At 49.1% G+C, this 22,490-nt stretch overlaps 1 protein-coding gene across 3 annotated transcripts in view; it reads left to right on the top strand.

Moving 5' to 3' along the window:
- IGF2BP1 (insulin like growth factor 2 mRNA binding protein 1) overlaps positions 1-22,490 on the top strand; it is a 1,614,238-nt gene that overhangs the window by 948,388 nt on the left and 643,360 nt on the right. The window lies entirely within an intron of this gene.

Below are 22,490 nucleotides of genomic sequence, written 5' to 3'. Positions count from 1 at the left end.
CTGTTTCTTCCGACAGAAACTGCATCTCCTCATTCGTTTGAAGTGTTATCATCCTATTGAACTCTCCTGGGAGGATGCTGATTCTGTGCATGCTCCTGTTGTAGTTTGTTGTTTTTCCGTTGGTTTTCTGACAAACCTGGGGCCTCGGGAGGGGGCCATACTGCTGTGCCGCTCCAGCTGCACGATCCTCACCCAACTGAAGCGGGTGAATGAGACACGAGGCCTTCTTGCAGCGTAAGTGGTGGCACTTACACAGTAGCAATAGCGGGCCAGGGCTATACCTTTCCCAATTCACATCGCGCTTGGTCTGTTGGCACCCACCTGTCAGGGAATTTTCCTAGCCACAGGAGGATCAGGTAGTTCCTTGGGACCATCTTTCAGCCTACATCAAGTTTATTGGGGTGACCCAGTAACCATCAGACCCTGGGCGTCTAGAGTATGTGCTAATGTTGGTTCTATTGGGTAGAGAAATTGCTTTAACGTTGCATCAATATATTTGCATGGAGCAAAAAAGAACACACCTAATTTGATTCAATCTAAAAGCAGGATATTGACAGCATTAGTTTTATTTTTATTTTTACAATATTTACGTTTTCTGGTTATAACATAGTATGGCTGTCACAAGCAAACAAGAAGTTATTGAAAAGCGATGCAGGACTAAGTTATAAGTGATTAGGTCAGATAGAGGTGACAAGGCCCATTCACACCGTTGCCCTGGCTGAGCTTTTGACGCATGCATTAACTGTCCTTTGGTGTAACTCATTGCCATCATCGCTAAGAATAAAGCCTTTGGTGGATTATACCTTGAAGTTTTATACCTTGAAGAGTTCCACGGATACTATCCCCACAGGCTGTCCCCCGTTGTCCTGAAGAAGACCTGCTGTGGCTCCTTCTTCAATCACGCACTTCTCTGGTTCGAAACGTGGATGTACCTATACAATCCATACCCTACCTTTTCCACTCCACATGAAAAGCAGATTAAGCATTAGACGGATTGGAGATACATGTGTTTAGGGCCGGATGTCCATTGAATTGAATATTTTAGATATCTTTTATACAGCACTGTATATAGTTCATTCACCTACAGCATCTTGTCAACTCTATCTCAACTAATCCCTTATAAGTTAATCCTGTTTTCCTTTTCAATAACTTGTGTTTGCCTGTGACAGCCATACTATGTTATAACAAGAAAAATGAAATATTGTAAAAAGAAAAAACAACTAATGCTGTCAATATACTGCTTTCTGATTGAATCAAATTAGTTTTGTTCTTCTTTTTTACTCAATGCAAAATTTTTGATGTAATGTTAAAGCAATTTCTCTACCCGACAGAACCAACATTAGCACATACATCTTCCAGCCTAGTCTTCTTCCCAGACTCCCTCTGTAGGAATTCTGGAAATCTATGTATCAGCCCAATCCAAGCTGGACAACACCATTCTACCTCACATACTATCCACTTGTGGGACACCCCCGCGCCGCACGGCCACCAGCTGCTGCGTGTGCCCCCCTGCTGTGCCCTCTGCCTCGCTGCCAGCCGGGCTGCCGGCTGACCCTGCTATCGTTGCTCGGCTCTGTCTTGACCATCATTTGTGCTTGTTTTTCCCTCGTTGTGTTTGCTCGTATTAAGGGTTGTTTTGACCATCATTTGTGCTTGTTTTTCCCCTCGTTGTGTTTGCTCGTATTAAGGGTTGTTTTGACCATCATTTGTGCTTGTTTTTCCCCTCGTTGTGTTTGCTCGTATTAAGGGTTGTTTTGACCATCATTTGTGCTTGTTTTTCCCCTCGTTGTGTTTGCTCGTATTAAGGGTTGTTTTGACCATCATTTGTGCTTGTTTTTCCCCTCGTTGTGTTTGCTCGTATTAAGTGTTGTCTTGACCATCATCTGTGCGTGTTTCCCTCGTAGTCGCCGCCCGCTCTCCCTCGTGTTTCCCGCCCTCCTCGCCGCCCCCCGCTTCCCGCCACCACCGCCGACCCCGCCCCTTTTTTCCTTCTGTTCCCTCCCCGCTCCCGCCTCCCAGCTGCTCCGCCCACCCGCGCACTTGGCCTTAAAAGGCGACCGTGCGACACAGGTAAGTGTGACCCACTTGTGGGACACCCCCGCGCCGCACGGCCACCAGCTGCTGCATGTGCCCCCCTGCTGTGCCCTCTGCCTCGCTGCCAGCCGCGCTGCCGGCTGACCCTGCTATCGTTGCTCGGCTCTGTCTTGACCATCATTTGTGCTTGTTTTTCCCTCGTTGTGTTTGCTCGTATTAAGGGTTGTTTTGACCATCATTTGTGCTTGTTTTTCCCCTCGTTGTGTTTGCTCGTATTAAGGGTTGTTTTGACCATCATTTGTGCTTGTTTTTCCCCTCGTTGTGTTTGCTCGTATTAAGGGTTGTTTTGACCATCATTTGTGCTTGTTTTTCCCCTCGTTGTGTTTGCTCGTATTAAGGGTTGTTTTGACCATCATTTGTGCTTGTTTTTCCCCTCGTTGTGTTTGCTCGTATTAAGGGTTGTTTTGACCATCATTTGTGCTTGTTTTTCCCCTCGTTGTGTTTGCTCGTATTAAGTGTTGTCTTGACCATCATCTGTGCGTGTTTCCCTCGTAGTCGCCGCCCGCTCTCCCTCGTGTTTCCCGCCCTCCTCGCCGCCCCCCGCTTCCCGCCACCACCGCCGACCCCGCCCCTTTTTTCCTTCTGTTCCCTCCCCGCTCCCGCCTCCCAGCTGCTCCGCCCACCCGCGCACTTCGCCTTAAATGGCGACCGTGCGAACGCGCAGCGTTGACGCGCAGCGGGCGCGCCGATTGTGCGCCGAAGGCGCGCCAAAGGTAAGCCCGTCTGCGCCCGTCCGCGACCGGATCGCGACCAGCGCCAGGACCCCTGGCCCCCACCGACGGAAGCCGACCCGACGAACCTACAACGCCGCCGATCTCATCGCACTCAACACCGGCCGCATCCCAGGATGTCATCGAGCCGCCCCGAAGCACACCCACGGACCCTTCAGCTGCCACGCCTGCAAGTTCACCTGCATCCGGACTCACCCTGCACCAGCACTCGCCAAGCCGAACATCAGCAGCAACCACCTCAAGTGCATCCTGCTCAACACCCGCTCCGTCCACAGACACGCCGTAGAACTCTGGAACCTCCTCGACACCACCGCCCCCGACGTTGCCTTCCTCACCGAGACCTGGATGAACGCCTCCTCAGCCCCAGACATCGCCATCGCCATCCCGGAGGGCTACAAGATCATCCGGAGGGACCGCACCGCCAACCTGACGGGAGGAGGCATTGCCATCATCCACAGAGACACCATCTGCATCACGACCAACACCGACGACACCCTAACCACCGCTGAACACCTGCACTTCCAGATCCACACCAACCCGAAGACCACCCTCAGAGGCACCCTGATCTACCGACCCCCGGGTCCACGCACACGATTCAGCGAGGACATCGCCGACTTCCTCAGCCCGCATGCCCTCCCCTCCGCCGACTACATCCTCCTGGGGGACCTCAACTTCCACCTGGAGAACAACAGCGACCGCAACACCATCAGCCTGCTCGACAACCTCGCCAACCTCGGACTCAAGCAACTGGTGACCACCCCCACCCACCTCGCCGGACACACACTCGACGCCGTCTTCTCATCCAGCAAAGACGTCACCTTCAGCCACGCAACAGGACTCCACTGGACGGACCACAGCTGCGTCCACTTCAGCTTCAAAAGAACGACGATCCACCACCACCAGCAACAGGTTGCCCGAAGAAGCTGGAACAAGATCACAGCCGACCAGCTCACCGCTTCCCTGAGCCAGCACCCCCCCGCCAGCTCAGCGAACCCCAGCCAGGCCGCCGTCAACCTCACGAAGTGGATCAACTACGGCGCGGACGAACTCGCCCCTCTGAGAACCCCGCCCAGCAGACCCTGCAGCAGAAAAACACCATGGTTCACCGACGAACTCAAGAGCTCCAAGAAGAACTGTCGAGCCCTCGAGAAAGTCTGGAGAAGGGAACCAACGACGGACAACATGACCACCCTCAAGCTCGCCACCCGGAAACACCACCAACTGATCCGCGCCACCAAGAAAAATACATACAAGGACCGGCTGGACAACAACGCACACAACTGCAAGGAACTCTTCAACATCGTGAAAGAGCTCTCCAACCCCAACGCCGGAAACAATGACATCACCCCGTCGCAAGACCTCTGCAACTCCCTCGCATCCTACTTCCACAACAAGATCGCGGACATACACAACAGCTTCAGCAACCAACCAACGCAAGCCACAACCGCAACAACGCCACCCACCACCACCCTCCGCACCTGGACTCCGATCAGCACCGAAGACACCATCCGCACAATGAACTCCATCCATTCCGGATCTCCGACTGACCACTGCCCTCACCACGTCTTCAACAAGGCCGACGCTGTCATCGCACCCCACCTGCGGGACATCATCAACACCTCCTTCGACACCGCCACCTTCCCTGAGAGCTGGAAGCACGCCGAACTCAGCGCTCTTCTCAAGAAACCCACAGCAGACCCCACCGACCTCAAGAACTACCGTCCCATCTCGCTCCTCCCGTTCCCGGCCAAAGTCATCGAGAAGACCGTCAACAAACAGCTGGCCACCTTCCTCGAGACGAATGGATCCCTCGACCCCTCACGGTCTGGCTTCCGAGCGAACCACAGCACCGAGACCGCCCTCATCGCTGCCACCGATGACATACGAACTCTGATGGACAACGGAGAAACAGCGGCCCTCATCCTCCTGGACCTCTCCGCAACTTTCGACACTGTCTGCCACCGCACCCTAGTACAGCGCCTCGGCAACATCGGAATCCAGGACAAGGCACTGGATTGGATCACCTCCTTCCTCGACGGAAGAACACAGAGAGTCCGCCTACCACCGTACAAGTCAGAGGCCACCAAAGTCATCTGCGGCGTCCCTCAAGGATCCTCACTGAGCCCCACCCTCTTCAACGTCTACATGAGCCCCCTCGCGGCCATCGCACGCCAACACAACCTCAACATAATCTCCTACGCCGACGACACCCAGCTGATCCTCTCCCTGACCAACGACCCCGCCACCGCCAGAGCCAACCTGCACGAAGGGATGAGAGAGGTAGCCGAATGGATGACGACCAGCCGCCTGAAACTGAACTCGGACAAGACGGAGGTCCTCATCCTGGGCTCCTCGCCCTCCGCCTGGGACGACTCCTGGTGGCCCCCCGCCCTGGGCACCGCACCCAAACCGACGGACCACGCACGCAACCTGGGCTTCATCCTGGACTCCTCCCTCTCCATGACTAGACAAGTAAACGCCGTCTCCTCGTCTTGCTTCAACATCCTGCGCATGCTACGCAAGATCTTCCGGTGGATCCCCACCGAGACGAGGAAGACGGTCACCCAGGCCCTCGTCACCAGCCGACTGGACTACGGCAACGCCCTCTACGCCGGAACCACCGCCAAGCTCCAGAAGAGACTCCAGCGGATCCAGAACGCCTCGGCCAGACTCATCCTCGACATCCCCCGACGCAGCCACATCTCCGGACACCTGAGAGATCTGCATTGGCTCCCGGTCAACAAGAGAATCACCTTCCGTCTCCTCACCCACGCACACAAAGCCCTACACGACCAAGGCCCGAGCTACCTCAACAACCGGATCAACTTCTACACCCCCAAGCGCCTCCTCAGATCAACCAGCCACGCCCTCGCCGCCGTCCCCCGCATCCGAAGAGCGACAACAGGAGGAAGGTCCTTCTCCTACCTGGCCGCCAAGACCTGGAACTCACTCCCAACCGACCTGCGCCTGACCCAAGACCACCTCTCCTTCAGGAAGAAGCTCAAGACCTGGCTGTTCGAGCAGTAACGGCACCCCCCCCCATCCCAGCGCCTTGAGACCCTACGGGTGAGTAGTGCGCTCTAAAAATGACATGATTGATTGATTGAGAACAGTTATGGAGGACGCTTACACCTACCCAGCCGGACTTTGGGCAGACTTTCCTTCGTCACCTCCTTATCTCCCTCCTACCCTTATTCCTTACCCTTCTACTCTCCACTTCTCTTGTCTTCTATGCTCTTTAAATATTTCTAGCAACAGATGTAACTTGTAACTGATGTAACTTTGTTACAATGTGGAACCTTATGTAAAGCGCTCTGATACCTCCGGGTGTATTCAGCGCTATATAAAAATCGAATAAATAAAAATAAATAAAATAAAAAATTCCGTTTCCTTTTCCTGTGTTAGACCTATTTAAGGGAGCTTTTTTCTGACTTCCAGTGAATAGCAACACTTCAAGTGTCCTCGTAGTGTTTTCTGCTCCTGGATTCAGCATTTTGCTGTTCCTCAGTCTCCAGCTTTTCCAGTTCTTTGTACTTGTTTTAGTGCCTGGTTTTGCATAGTTTCACAGTCTGGCTGTTTCATCTTGTCCATTGACTCCTGACAGCAATTTCTGGGAGCACCATCTTCTTAGGAGTTTTTTTTGCCAGCTAGTTTTTTTCTCCTTGGGGTTCCTTCTGGAGGGCACTTTCCTCCTGGGTGCTCACAAGTGTCTGCCGCAACGTGGCTACCGGAAGGGGTCATCCTTACTTGTGGCACACCAAGCTCGGACAAGAAGAAGTCAAACCCACTTGGAGGATCCTATCAGACATCTTTGTCAGAACACATTCTGGACCTGTAGAAAACAAGACCTGTTGTTTGTGACCTGAGAGAAACCATGAAGGACCGGACCTGCTCCCTTTTGTTCCAAGGACAAAGAAGTAGACCCCAAAAGTCAGTTGGCTGAATTCCTGTGTGGCTACAGGGAGACAACAAGCTGCAAGAGGGGGAACGTCCTTTACACCGCGGATGTTACCCCGCAGTGCAGTAACGACGCGTCTTTTACAACGCAAGTCGTTACTACAACTTGCGCTGGATGGCGCTGTGGGATAAGGAATCTTGTAATTTTATATTCCAACACCTTCCCTACTGTTACGGGGACTGGTGTTGGAATATAAAATTATAAGATTCCGAAATCCGCACCCTCCAATGCAAGTCGTTGTAACGACTTGCATTGTAAAATCTGTGATGTAAAGTACCGCGTTGAAAACAGCCGCGTTGTACTGACATACATCCCTTCAAGAGGCCTTTTCCTGGAAATACCCAGCTGACAAGCGGTAAATGGACCTGGACTGGACCCTGCTGCTGGCCTCTGACACCCTGTGATTCTCTAAGTGCTTCCTCTGTGGTCCTGGGAGACATTTAGAAGTGTACTCCTTTGGTGGATTTTAACTTAAAGGACTGAGTCTGAAAGTAACATCTTTGACCATGGTGTATCCAGTCAATGCTCCATCTCTGTCAGTCTTAAATTGTGCCGACGTCCTGGTCTGCTGCTAGCATTGACTATCATTGGCACTTTTTGCTTTTTGGCCCATATTGGATTATTTTTTATTATTGTGCCATTTTGTTTATTAACATTTACTCTATATTTGTAATTCAGTTTGGGATTTTAATGATTTAATTTTGACTTTGTTACTGTTTTGGAACTGCATAAAAACTATACACATTGCCCTATGTTAAGCCTTTCTGCTGTGTGGCATAGCTACCGGGGAGTTCATCTTAGGTTAATGTATTGACTTTGTGGATTCACTGTGCCAAGGGTTGTGATTATTCTTTGTGGTGGGTATCCACTCACCACAAAGAATAATCCAGTTTCTCCCAATGGCAATCTGGAGCAGTCTGGCAATTTGATGAGAGGCGTTCATGTGACAGGATTGGGCAACCCCTTCACAGTTCCTGACAGTATAAATGGGCAATATACTTAGTGACCTGCTAGGGCTAGACCCATAAGCAATTTGACAGTTAATCATGACAAATTCTCGCTACCTCAGAAACCTTAAAGTCATAGCAGGAAGAGTGGAGAGATGGTGATGATTATCCTTTCGTTACAGAATAGAAGGATATCATTCTGAGGTCTACAATGAAGAACAGTAAAGTGATGATGAAAAACAACTGTTTCCTGTGTGTAACCAACTTGAGTCCTAAGCGGATCATACAAACAGTCACGACAAGAGTAGCCTAAATAAATGACCTGGAGATTACTTTAAGAATGCGTCTTCTGTATTTGTTATGTTATGTTATGTTAAATGTTATTTATTGAGCGCGCATACACTGGGCGGTTTCTTGGCGCTATGTAGGGGCGATTGCATCCACAAGACAGTGAGCTCAATTATATGCCTGGGAGAATAACCACGTTTTAAGTAGTTTTCTGAACTGAGCATAAGAGGTGGCCGGCCATACGCAGTTCGAAAGGAAGAAGGTTCCAAAATTGAGGAGCCAGGATCGTGAACCTGAGACCCCATGTTTCTTACATTTGAAGGAGTTCACGGTCAACAGGTTCTTGTTAGCAGAGTGTGGGTCGTGAGAGGGGACATATCTTTGATTTAAAAATATTAACTACATAGGAATGAGAAATGCATATTGTATACAGTGACCTTTTATCAGTAAGTTTGAATGCAGACAGACCTGGCTCACAAACGTTCCTTGTCTATGCTTGCTGGTTTAACCTTTTACTCTAATTGCAGTTGTCTTTCCTCTTGTGGAAATAACTTCTCCAAGGCAAGTTGAGGTGAGAAGTTTATTGGAAGATAGATCTTCACACATCCGACTGTTCAGGTGTCTCACACCAACATTCTAACGTGAGCTTCACCAGAATGTTCTATGGAATGGGTAGAACAATAAGATGAAGGAAAAAGGGGGAGGGACAGGTGGAGTGGGGAGGAAGAGGAACACGCATTTGCAATGCAATAGGTCTCGCATTAGGAAAGTTTGAGCTATTGGTATTCTAAATGAAATTTATTTTTATTTATGTGTTGGTTTTGGAAATAGCTAAATTAATAGCTTTGTCATTTACAATGACAATACTTTTAACTTTTGCAAATGTGACACCTATAGCATTTGTAATGCAACATGTTTTGTATTTACGTGACTTAAATGTATTGATATTACAAATAACAATGGCTTTTAATTTTTTTAAATAATTAATACTTAAATAAAAGTTATTGTAATTTATAATGGCAATAGCTTAAACTTTTGTAAATAACTTTTGTGAAGAATATGTTCAGTGTATTTTATTGTGACGAAAATCCAAGAACAGATCAGCCCAAAGAGAAGCCAGGTCTCTCACCATATCCACACACTGGCACTACAAAATGTTAGGATACTGGATACAAAATTATTTGTTCAAAATAGCAAAAAGTAGTTTATATACATAGGTTTAGAGAAAGCCATTGAAAATATTACATAAAGTGAAACAGCCCCTTTGTGACTGTGCACTTACCTTACTTGTGAGTCCTGTTTCAACACTCAAGCAGCGTGGTCTGTAGGCCTTGAGTGACATGCGACTGCTTATGTACAGATCTAGGCTATGACGGGCACTACGTGTGAGGGCTGGGCGCTCTCCAAATAAACTCCGCCTTCCACGACCCATCCTGGTGATTATGGGCCGGTGAGTACTGCATGGCTCTTCTTGGGTGATGGGGCGAGGTCGTGGCCACCCGAATGCTGTCATCCCCTCTCTGGAACTGCGTCACTGTACCACCTGTCATCTAGGTGCAGGCCACCCATGCCCCTCGCCCTGAGGCTCTGGCGCTGCTAACCTGTCAGATTCATGCGATATCCGGATTCAGACGGCGGAAAGCTCCGTCTTCTGTCCTCACATTTTTGTTGAGAAATTGTACCGGCCAAGAAAAAGAGCATACTCAAGCGAAGCCGCTCGCTTTCATCCCCTAAATGTGCCAGTGTGTAACTTTCCAGCTGTTCGCAGGCGCCGCTTTGGAACGAGAAAAGCGGATGACCCTCTCTGGTTTGAGGCAGGCACCTCTGAAGCTCCCAGGACAGCCACATACTTTTGAAACCAACCAGCTGTTTACTGGGTTTGATGTCCCTCTTTTGGCAGGCAGTTAAAAACACAAAGAAAAACCAAAAAAAACAAGAGTGGGCTCAAATCCTTACAAAGCGTACTTCACTGAAGTCAGTGGGGTAATTTGGGACTGAACATACGGACAAGGTTAAAACAGGTAGTAAATAAACAAGAGCCGTCCCGAAAAGCGGAAGTTCGGCAGCGTCACACCTGTTGTGGGGCGGAACTTCCGCCTTCTGCGGGAAGCCCGAGCCCATGGCTGAGAGGAGCAGTGGTGACGCGGGGCTACCATGCCTGAAAGAGAGCCCCACGGTGGCTGCAGACGTAAGGAGGGCCGCCGATGCACGTGCGGGGCTCCCATGAGTGAAGGAAGCCCCGCGTGTGCCAGGTGATGCAGAGATGACCCCAGCACAGCGACAAGAGCCCGGTGAGGTAAGGGGGGTGGTGTGTGTGTGTGTGCGTGTGCGTGTATGTGCATGTGTGCGTGTGTGTGTGTGTGCGCGAGTGCGCGAGAGAGAGTTTGCAAGAGGCTGAGAGATTGCAGGAAGCTGACTGGCCTTAGAAGCGGGACAGGAGTTGTGCACGGCACGTGGCTGTACGTGCGCGTACACATGCTGAAATCGCCGAGAGCTCTGCGTTCGTACCCATCCCCTGTCCCACTTCCAGAGCAAGTCGCTAACAATAGAGGCTTCGCTGGACAGCAGCGCTTCGCGCTGCTTACACCAGCTCGACCTAATAAACCATTTGCCTAGATTACAACACATCGCCCTTTATCAATAGAAACAATACTCTTTAACAAAACCCCAAAGGAATTATAGGAGAAGAAAATCAAGAAGGGGAGCACAGGAATACAAATATCAACAATGAAGCGGGCATTACATTTCATGATCTGTTTGCCAACGATGAGGACGATAAACTCTGACATCCTTAGAGCACCGTGAGTCCAACACTGGTCCATCCTCCATCCCACCCTCATCTGAGGAAGGAATTAACACATCCAGACAATGAGCCACATTGTCCATACTCCATGTACATCCGTCCTCTAAAACCAAAGAGTTGTAGTTTATACGCTTGATTCTTACAGGTTTAGAGAACAAAGACATTTTTGAGTGGTTAGGGTTAGGTTGCTTGATTGTGACCCATTGACCTTCTTTCCAATCTCTCCTGACAGTACCCCATTTGAGGTCATAACTAGTTTTTTAATCATCTTGGTGACGACCAATCTTGTCCTAGACAGAGCATCTGTCCACCCAAACCAGGCAACCTCCATTAAGCCAATTGAGAGTCAACTTGGAGCTTGGATTTTTCCCTGTAAGAGAAACGAATGGAGATACTCCTGAGATTGCATTGGGAGTGATATGATATGACCATATCATTTTCCTGAATTCATCAATGGGTTCATGTGAGGTGAGGGCCAACTGAATGGTGTCTTTAATCTTTCTGTTCGCCCTTTCTACTAACCCATTGGCCTTTGGGCAATAAAGGGGGGATTTAACATGCACAATGGACAAATTCTCCATAAACCATGTCATCTCATCAGAAGTAAACTGTACCCCATTATCAGTGACCACTACGCTGGGTATACCTTCTTTCGAAAATGGCTCTGTTAAGAACTTAATAAGAGATGAAGTGTTAATGGTAGTGACTCATTTAGTAGATATCCAATGGGAATGATAGTCTATTAGCACAAATGTGAATCCCTGGGAATTTTTAAGAATATTTAATGGTCCAATGATGTCAACGCCCAATTTGTCCCAGGGCTTTGATGGTACTTCTACAGAAAGGAGAGGAGTCTTACGTTTGACTCTAGTTTTGTCGCTGGAGCTGCAAGCAAAGCATTCATTCAGTGTCTTCTCCACCAAAGAGTCCATGCTGGGAAACCAATAATCATTAAGTATTTTCCCTTTGGTCATACTCCTACCTGGATGACCTTCATGTGCTATCTCTAAAATGCGTTCTTGCATGCCCTTAGGAGAAACAATCTTGTTACCTCTATACATTTTATTATTGATAATAGATAGCTCATCTTTCACATTCCAGTAAATTCGGAGCATTTCCGGTAATTCATTAAGTTTCTTGGGCCAACCCCTGATAATCCATTCTTTAATAGACTTGAGGATGTCATCATCTTCTTCACCCTTCTCCCATTCTTCTTTTATTATTGCTGGAATGTCAGTGGGATATGATAGCTTCCTCAGGTGGCCTTGCCTGGCCTGGGAATCTTCACTTGTGATGGGAAGCCTGGAGAGACAATCGGCAATTTGATTCTTGCTACCTGGTACAAACACAATTTGCAAAGTTAAACCCTTGCAACCCTAGTATCCATTTGGAGATACGGGGAGTGGTCTTCTCAATACATTTGGTAGAGAACATAAGAAGTAGGGGTTTACTGTCAGCTCTCAAAACAAAAGGTATACCCCACAGGTAGAATTTGAAGTGATTGATTGTCCAATAACAGGCAAGAGCCTCTTTTTCTATGGTAGAATAATTACGTTCAGATTATTGTAATGTTCTAGATGTGAAAGCAATTACTCTCTCTTTACCGTCGACCACCTGTGTTTGGGATGCATCTAATCTCTTTACATTGGCCTCTGTGGTAAGAGTGGTTTTATCACTAGAGTCAAACATTCCCAATAGAGGTGCTTCAGAAATAGCTTGTTTTATCTGAGTAAATTCAACCTGACATTGACTATCCCATATTTCTTGAGTAAAGCCCTGAGTAATTGTACTCTATCCGCAACGTTTTGGATGTATTTAGACATACACTCCACTAGGCCAAGAAACAACTTTAATTCTTGCTTGTTCGAGGGTGCAGGTGCCATTCTGACTCAGGGCCATATGTAGGTGGCCAAATACCGGTCGGTAAAGTCGAAAATCGGTAGATTTCGGCTTTACCGACCGGTATTTAGCCATGTGAGATGTACGTATTACCGAATGGCATCGGTATTAACGAATCGGTAAATAATTACTGATTCCTTATTGACCGATCAGAGAACACCGAAAAAATGAATACCGAATCGGAAATAACGATTTGGTAAAAAACCCAAAATGCGATGTAGCAAAAATCAGTATTACCGAATTTGACCAAATTCGGTAATAACGATTCGGTATTTACCACTTATCCTGAGCAGGTGGTAATCAGGTGCAGTGTATAAAAACAGCCTCAAAATGCAACTGTGTGAACACAATGGCGGGCCTCTACCTCATAGCAAGGCGGCTACACTTGAGAGCAGCTGGAGTGAGGATCTGGATACGGGAAGAGCGGGTGTACAGACTGCGCATCACATTGTTTCAATTGACTGAACCTGAAATCCATGAAAGGTACAGACTGCACCCACACACCATCCTTGACCTAATACGGGACCTAAACCCCTATCTTGAGCATCAGACACCAAGGGCGCATGCAATCCCCACCCATGTCCAGGTACTCTGTTGCCTGCACCTCCTAGCATCAGGAAGTTTCCAGGGTGTGATAGCCGCAGTGGGTGGTGTGTCACAGAGCTGTCTATCCTGTTTTTTCAATACCTTCCTGGATGCCATGATGGACAGAATGGAACATTACATTAGCTTCCCCAGTACACAGGTGGAGCTGCAGAAGACAAAGCTGGAGTACTACCAACTTGCGCGTTTCCCCACACGTCATTGGCTACGTCGATGGGACCCATATACCAATCTGCCCACCTGCAGCAATTGAATACATTTACAGAAACCGCAAATCCACCCACTCCATCAATGTGCAGGTGATATGTGATGCCAAGTACATCATAACTGACATCGTGGCCAAATTCCCCGGGAGTACCCACGACTCGTACATATTCCGGAACAGTGGTATCCATACACGTCTGGCTGCTGGTGAATTTGGAGAAGGACACCTACTCGGTAAGTCAATGTGACACACCCTGATGTACACCTTGGCTCAAGCTATTGGTCACACAAATTAATGGCACTTTCTTCTGTACATAGGTGACAGCGCATATGCCCTCCGGCCTTACCTACTCACACCATATCTCAACCCAACCACCCCAAGGGAGAGGAGATACAATGTGGCACATAAGAGCACACGCAACGTGGTTGAGCGCACATTTGGACTGCTTAAAAGCCGATTCCGTTGCCTCCACAAAAGTGGAGGTGCACGTCTGTACAGCGATACAAAAGGGGATGATGAACGGAGCGCTTGAGCAAATCAAACACTCACCCCCAGTCAACTGATCTGGGTTTAATCCATCACCATTCTTTAGCCCACTCAGCCACCCCATTTCAGACATGGTCATATGCAAATCAATCTGACCTTGTGCCTCATGGGAACAGTCCAGCCCGAACTGCCAAGCTATGACTTCCTTGGACCGGAAACAAGCATCCTGGGACCGGTTTCGGATTCATAATCCTCATCAGCCAGGCTATCTTGAATCCAGTGGCCAAGTGAGCAAGGGACTCACGTCTGAGCATACCCTGCCACACTTAGGGCAAGCAAAGCGATACAAAAGGGGATGATGGACGGAGCGCTTGAGCAAATCAAACACTCACCCCCGGTCAACTGATCTGGGTTTAATCCATCACCATTCTTTAGCCCACTCAGCCACCCCATTTCAGGCATGGCCATATGCAAATCAGTCTGACCCTGTGCCTCATGGGAACAGTCCAGCCCGAACTGCCAAGCCATGTCTTCCTTGGACCTGAAACAAGCTTCCTGGGACCGGTTTCGGATTCATAATCCTCATCAGCCAGGCTATCTTGAATCCAGTGGCCAAGTGAGCAAGGGACTCACGTCTGAGCATACTCTGCCACACTTAGGGCGAACAAAGCGATACAAAAGGGGATGATGGACGGAGCGCTTGAGCAAATCAAACACTCACCCCCAGTCAACTGATCTGGGTTTAATCCATCACCATTCTTTAGCCCACTCAGCCACCCCATTTCAGACATGGCCATATGCAAATCAGTCTGACCCTGTGCCTCATGGGAACAGTCCAGCCCGAACTGCCAAGCCATGTCTTCCTTGGACCGGAAACAAGCATCCTGGGACCGGTTTCAGATTCATAATCCTCATCAGCCAGGCTATCTTGAATCCAGTGGCCAAGTGAGCAAGGGACTCACGTCTGAGCATACCCTGCCACACTTAGGGCGAACAAAGCGATACAAAAAGGGATGATGGACGGAGCGCTTGAGCAAATCAAACACTCACCCCCAGTCAACTGATCTGGGTTTAATCCATCACCATGCTTTAGCCCACTCAGCCACCCCATTTCAGACATGGCCATATGCAAATCAGTCTGACCCTGTGCCTCGTCCAGCCTGAACTGCCAAGCCATGTCTTCCTTGGACCGGAAACAAGCATCCTGGGACCGGTTTCGGATTCATAATCCTCATCAGCCAGGCTAACTTGAATCCAGTGGCCAAGTGAGCAAGAGCAGTTCGGGCTGGATCCTCATGTAATATTGATCGACCGTGTCTATAACACCGGCATTCAGGACGTAGCTCTCGACTGGGTTAGATCTTTCCTAGATAAACGATCCCAGGCAGTGCACCTGTCCACTTTCTCCGCTTCCTACTCCCCCCTATCCTGCGGAGTCCCACAGGGCTCCGCTTTATCCCCTTTGTTATTTAATTTGTACATGCAGCCCTTAATAGTCTCCCTCCGCAAATCCGCGGCTACAATCTTTAATTACGCGGATGATCTGCAGTTAATTTTCCCTATTGACACCTCTCTATTTTCCCGCACCAGCTTTCAAACCACCATGCTCGATATATCGGAATGGATGTATCACAGTCAGCTAAAATTAAATCCCACCAAGACTGAGCTTGTGCTGGTGGGCGGGTCAGCTAACCCTTGGAATGACAGCTTTTGGCCTCCTTCACTAGGGCCTCCTCCTTGCCCCGTCAACTCTGTGAAGAGTCTTGGCGTAGTCATTTCTGGTGATCTATCCATGAGGCCCCAGATTAGTGCCGTCACGTCATCCTGCTTTTTCCATCTGCGTAGGATACGTAAGATCAGTAGGTTTCTCACCAGAGATGCACTTATCCTTGCCATCCTGGCCCTCGTTATGTCCAGAATTGACTATGCCAACACTCTTTACGTGGGAATTCCTGCATTCCATCTCCACAGGTTGCAGCTGGTGCAAAATCAGGCTACATGCTTGGTCTACCATCAGCCCAAGCACTAGCATGTTTCGCCGCTGCTGCGGAGCCTGCATTGGCTCCCGGTGACTAAGCGTTGCACCTTCAAACTCGGCTGCACGATATTTAAAGCTCTGTCTGATCAAGCTCCTGTCTTCATCTCTTCTAGTTTGAAGCGGTATGTGCCCCTGAGAGATGTCCGGTTCACCTCACACAACCTTTTAGTCATTCCCAAAATCACACGCAAAAAACACGTGGTCTTTGTTTCTCTTTTTTGGCCCCCAAAATCTGGAATTACTTTCCGTCGGCTCTTCGACACTGCCCTACCTATGACTGCTTTCGTAGGATGCTGAAAACGTCCCTCTTTCAGTCAGCATTTGAGTAACCCCCCGTTCCTGCCCTCCGCATTTGTTATGAGCGCCATGAAACTGTCCGGTGAACGAGGGCGGTACAAATAACTTTAACATAACATAACATAATGCGCCATCTCCTCCTGCATGGCGATGGACCTGCGACACATCAGTGAGGTTGCAGTGGCCAGCCGGTTCACGGCCTTGGTATAGGCCTGGAGCCTCTGCCTCTCCCTGCGCCTGCCAAGACGGTCCTGCTCCAGCTGGCTGCAGAGGTTGTCCACAGAGGTTGCTACTCTCTGCATTCCCTCACACATGTTGTCTCCCATTGCACTGATGCCCTTTTCCATCCTGTGCATGTGCTTGTTGATGTGTGCCACCTGCCTGTGCAGTGATCTCATCTCCCTCCATTGCAGGCGCTGGACCTTCAGCATGTTGCCTTCCAGTCCAGCAAACACACTTTCAACCTGTTCGGATGCTTCAGGACTGTCCGGCCTTGCCCTGCGGCGGCTGGATGAACTGTGGGCACCCTCAGATGGAGTAACAGCCCTCTCCCTGTTGCCTCCCTCATGGATTAGAGTCTGTTGGCCCCTGTGGTCTCCTCCGACGACTACTCCATCTGCTGGAGGGTGGACACGGCATGCCTCCTGCGTGACTGTGGTGATGGTGGTATTGGTGATCGTCACAGTGGGGACTGGGTATGAGGGGATGGCGGCGTTCCCTGGCGCTGTGGTGATACGTGTGATGGAGGATTTGGTGGTTCTGGTTGCACAGAGCTTGTGGTCCCTGCAGGCATGCTTTCTTCCTCATGTTGCCTCCCCTCTGGCCTGGCTGTCTTTGCTCTGCTCCCCTCTGCAGCACTGCGAGATGTCTCGCCTGTAATGACACAAATGTAGATATACTCACTGCTCTTTCTGCATTTGAAGTGTTTGTCCTGATATTGCCAATTACTTTAACATGATATTATGTTTGCTAGCCTGACTGTCCTATACATCAGTTCCCTCTAACTACATCTCCCAAAATGTATAGCAGGTAATGGGTAAGACATGGAGTGGAGTGGGAGCCCCTATGCCACTATGGGGATTGGGGTTGGGGAGGGGGTAGCACAGCATGCTGGGCATGCGTCTTACCTTGTTTCCTTGCTGCTCTGGCAGAGCTGTCTGCGTCTCCCACGCCACTCACACTCTCTGGCTGGAGGGTGGACTCCACCATCAGTACCAGTGGTGTTGGTGCTGTTGCTCTGTTCTTTCCTCCACCTGTTTTGCCAGCCTGCCTCTGCCTCTCTGCAATCCTTGCTTTCGCTGTCTTCCTGAGGTCGTACCACCTCTTCCTGATGTCCTCAATGGTACGCTGGGTCACACCTATGGCATTTATTTTGTCCTGAATGCCAATCCAGATCTGCCTCTTTTGAGACTCGGGCACATGGAGGGACTGCTTACCAAACAGCCTGTGATAGTCCTGACTGACATCCTGGATCAGTACCTCCAGCTCCTTGTCACTGAACTTCAGCTTTCTTTTAATCTCACTTCCCTCCTTCTCCCTGTCCTGGCTTGCCATTTCAATGCTGTTTTCTTTTTTTTTAATTGTTTGTAGCTGTGAGGCTCTGTTGCTGCTGGCTCCTCAGCTCACCTGCCTGCCTCACAGTGAGCTCCAGGTCCTGTGCAGCTGCCTGGGTGTGGCCACTTCCTGTTTGGGAGGTGATTGGGTGACACAGGATTGGCTGATTCATCGAATTACGAATTTTTGAATTACCAAATCGGTATTATACCGATTCGGTAATGAATTCTGTAATTATGAATCGGTATTGGTTTTTCGGTAGTTTTTTTTTACCGAATCGGTATTTTTACCGATTTTTAACGAATCGGTAATGTTTACCGATTTTTTATCTACATCGCATTTACCGATTCCTTAATACCGAATCGGTAAAATTCGGTATTATGTAATCGGTATTCATGTTTTACCTACATATGGCCCTCAGTCTACTAAGCTGATATTGGGACTTATGCCTTCTTCAGAAATGGTGTGTCCCAAATATGTAACTGATTTAACTTCAATTTTGCATTTATCTTTTTGTGTTGTGAATCCAGCTTGGCTTAGCTTCCCAAGAACCTCCTCCAACACCTCATTGTGTTTTTCTTCTGAGCAACCATACATAAGGATGTCATCCTGAAAACAGAGAACCTTGTTGGTCCCTTGCGAGATATATTGCATCACTCTTTGGAAAACTTCTGCGGCAGACGCTAGACCGAGTGGCATCCTATTGAACTGGTATGCTCCAAATGGGGTTATGAAAGAGGTTAGGGACCTAGGGCCCGATGTAGGTAGAACTTATTTACCGATCCTTAATTACCGAATTTTACCGATTCGGTAATTAAGAATCGGTAAATAAGAAGGGGGGGTATGTAGGAACATCCAGATGTTCCATTTACCGAATCGGTAATTATCTGTATTTACCGATTCGGTAAATACCGACCGGTAATGCTCCATTCATTCCCATGGGCTTTGAAGCCCATAGGAATGAATGGGGCATTACCGGTCGGTATTTACCAAATCGGTAAATACCGATTTTGACAAGGGTGCAGGGGGTGTCACTTTGACACCCTCTAGCACCCCCAAAAAAGGTTCGGGGGCCATGTGGCAGGCATACCTGCCCTAAGGGCAGGTCTGCCTGTCATATGGCACAGGTGTGCATGCACACATGTGCATGCACACCGGAATCGGTATTTTACCATCAAATATATTTGATGGTAAAATACCGATTCTGTAAGGCTTGTGGGACTCAGAAGAGTCCCACCTACATCTCATTATTACCGAATCGGTAAAAATACCGATTCGATATTTTACAGATTCGGTAAATTTACCGATTGGTAGATATACCGAATCTGTAAAATTCTGGGCCCTACATACCAATTCTGATTTACCGGTCGGTAACGGCCGAAAATACCGATTTTCGGCCGTTACCGACCTACCTACATCTGGCCCCTAGAGTCTTGATGAAGGGCTATTTGATAGTAAGCTGATGAGACATCTAGGAAACCAAAATATTTCGCTCCCTGAATTACATTTAGCATTTCGTTAATGTTAGAAAGTGGATGCCTATCCACCCAGCTGTTGGCATTGAGGTCTCTAAGGTCAACAAACAGATGGATACCTTTCCCTCCATCTTTGGGTGATATCACAATGGGAGCCAGCCATTCATAACTTTATATCTTCTCTATGACCCCATCGACCTCCAACTTGTCCAATGCTATCCTTAGAGAATCTCTCATTAGCAATGGAATAGATCTTGCTTTGTGAATTACTAGTTTAGCCTGACTCTTCAGTTTGATTGTATGAAGGAAACATCATACAATAAAACAGGGAATGTACCACATACATCCTTACCAACAATAGATCTGTCATTCAAATATACCTGTTCTGATGCATTGGGATCCTATTTAATTCCCAGATCCCTTTGGTATTTCCAACCTAATAAGTTTGAGCCATTTTGGGTAACACAGACCTTTCCGATAGTGGATCTTGCCTTGAAATCTAGCTGCATTAGTAACATCCCTGTCAGGGGTATAATGTTATGTTATGTTATGTTAAATTGGTTTTTGTAGAGCGCACGGCTACTCAAAAAGAGTGTCCCGGCGCTTTTATTTAAGGTAGGCTGCTAACATAACACATTAAAAAGAAAGGATACAAGATAAAAGAAACTCGAAACAAAAGGCCTACTGGGTGAACAACCAAGTTTTAAGATCCTTTCTGAAAACTAATAAACTGGTGGCTCCCCGAAGGGTAAGAGGCGGAGAGTTCCATAACAGGGGGGCCAAAAGTCCAAAAGACCGGCCTCCCAGGCGCGCTCTCTTCACTCGCGGGACCATCGCCAAAAATAGAGACTCTGACCTCAGAGAACGGGCCGGTCGATAGAAGGCAAGTCTCCTTTGGAGGTACTTGGCTCCTGTCGCATGGAGGGCCTTGTACGTCAGAGTCAAGGTCCTAAAGGCGATCCGCTTGCTGATTGGGAGCCAGTGCAAGGTCTGAAGCAGACCAGTGGCACTGGTACGTCTGTTCAATCCGTAAATCGCCCTCGCTGCAGCGTTCTGCACAACTTGGAGCCGCTGTAGCAGGTACTCTGGCAGGCCCAGATATAGAACGTTGGAATAATCCAACCTAGAGCCTATCAGGGCCTGCACAGTCAGCTTCCTGTGCTCCTCCGATAGTAGGGGAAGAAACCTCCGTAGCATCCTGAGGAGGCCAAAACACATGCCCGACACCCCCAGGATCTGGGCCTTCATAGACAATTCCTTGTCCATCTTAACACCCAGGTTCTTGGCCATTTGGGAGGAACGCGATGGGGGGAACATGTTGATAGGCCACCAAACCCGCCAGTCTGGCTCCGTATCGCACCCAAAGAAGAGTACCTCAGATTTATCGGAATTGCACTTGAGGCTGTGCAGTTGGAACCATTGAAACACAGCCCCAAGGCAATCCCAGATACTCTCCCCCTCAAAATCTCCTCCTCTCTTACACAAGAAGAGGAGCTGGGTGTCGTCAGCATACGATACGATCCGGGCCCCAAACGACTCCGCCAGCGCCGCCAGTGGGGTCATGAAGATATTAAAGAGGGTCGGGCTCAAAATAGAGCCCTGAGGGACCCCAACTCCCAGAGGCGGCATCACGGCGGAGTCTGGTGAGGCCCAGACCGTTTGCCGGCGGCCAGCTAGAAAGGAGGAAAACCAGCTGAGCACCGTCCCCCGTAGTCCTATCTCATAGAGTCTTGTGAGAAGACCATCATGGGGGACGGTGTCAAAAGCCGCCGACAAATCCAGCAGCACCAGCATGGCCTTACCCCCAGAATCCAGGGTCTCCTTGATTGTTTCGGAGACCTCAAGGAGCGCCGTCTCCGTGCTGAGATTAGGGCGGAAACCCGACTGGGTGGCGTGCAGAATCTCGTTCGACTCTAGGAAATTGGAAAGCACCGTCTGCACGTGCTTATCAACAATCTTCGTAAGAGCCGGCAGCAGAGAGATCGGCCGATAGTTCACAGGGGCCTTAGGGTCCAGACCAGGCTTCTTGAGCAGCGGGATGACCATAGCCTGCTTCCAAGCCTGCGGGACCACTCCCTGACTCAGCGAGAGATTCATTAGCGGGTTGGCCAATGGGTTAATCACCTCTGCCAATTTCGCCAGAATTTTAGCAGGGCAGGGATCCAAAGGAGAACCCGATTTCAAATTGCCCATCAGTGCTAAAGAGGCGGGCGCCAATAACGGTGGAAATGTGCCCAATGTCAAGCCTGGCGAAGCCGGGGGTGCGCGATTGGCCTCAAAATCAATCCGCTCCGTGGGTATAACGACCGGAAAAGAGTCCTGAATGAGTTGGATCTTGCTAGTGAAAAAACCAGCGAGATCTGCAGCCCACGATTCAGAGGGCCTCTCCTCAGCGATGTTAGTCCGTGGGGATGTAAATTCCCTGACTATAGAGAAGATCTCCTTACAGGAATTGGAGGCAGCTTCAATCCTCCCGGCCAGGTAGGTTTTTTTACCCATGCGAATGTCCTGATGATACTCTTTAACCACGCTCTTATAGATCATCTTAGCCTCCACCTCATATTTTACCCGCCAAGCTCTTTCAGCCAGCTTGCACTGCTGCCGCTTAGCCGACAGTGCTGCGGTGAACCAGGGGGCGGAAACTCGTTTAGGAGTAAGTCGGGGGGCTAGTTCCGGGGCAAGATCATTGAGTCTATCAGACAGCCATTCCTGCAAGGAATCCAGATCCTTCGTCAGGTCGCCAGAGAAAGAACAGGGATGATCCAAAGCAGCCTGAGCCAACAACTCAGGGGTCACTCGATGATAGGCCCTATGTGTTCGACCATGCTGCTGTAAGGCGGCAGCAGCCAATTTAGCTGTACCTTTGATGGAAAATTTAACCAGCAGATGGTCTGACCATAGTACCGGGATAATCTCTAGCTCCTCTAGGAGGGAAGTCGAGAACACCTGGTCCAGAGTGTGCCCCTTGACATGTGTTGGCCCCTGCACGTAAGGGAGCAATCCCAGTGGTGTCATAGCCTCACGGAGTTTAATTACGGCCGCGTCCGAAGGATCATCCATCCGGAAGTTAAAATCTCCAGCCACTATACAGTGCTCTGCTTTCAAAGCCAGT

This window comes from Lissotriton helveticus, chromosome 5_1, assembly GCF_964261635.1.
Source record: "Lissotriton helveticus chromosome 5_1, aLisHel1.1, whole genome shotgun sequence".
NCBI lineage: Eukaryota > Metazoa > Chordata > Amphibia > Caudata > Salamandridae > Lissotriton > Lissotriton helveticus.
The sequence above is the reverse complement of the archived record's forward strand: the minus strand, read 5'-3'. Positions and strand labels throughout refer to the sequence as shown.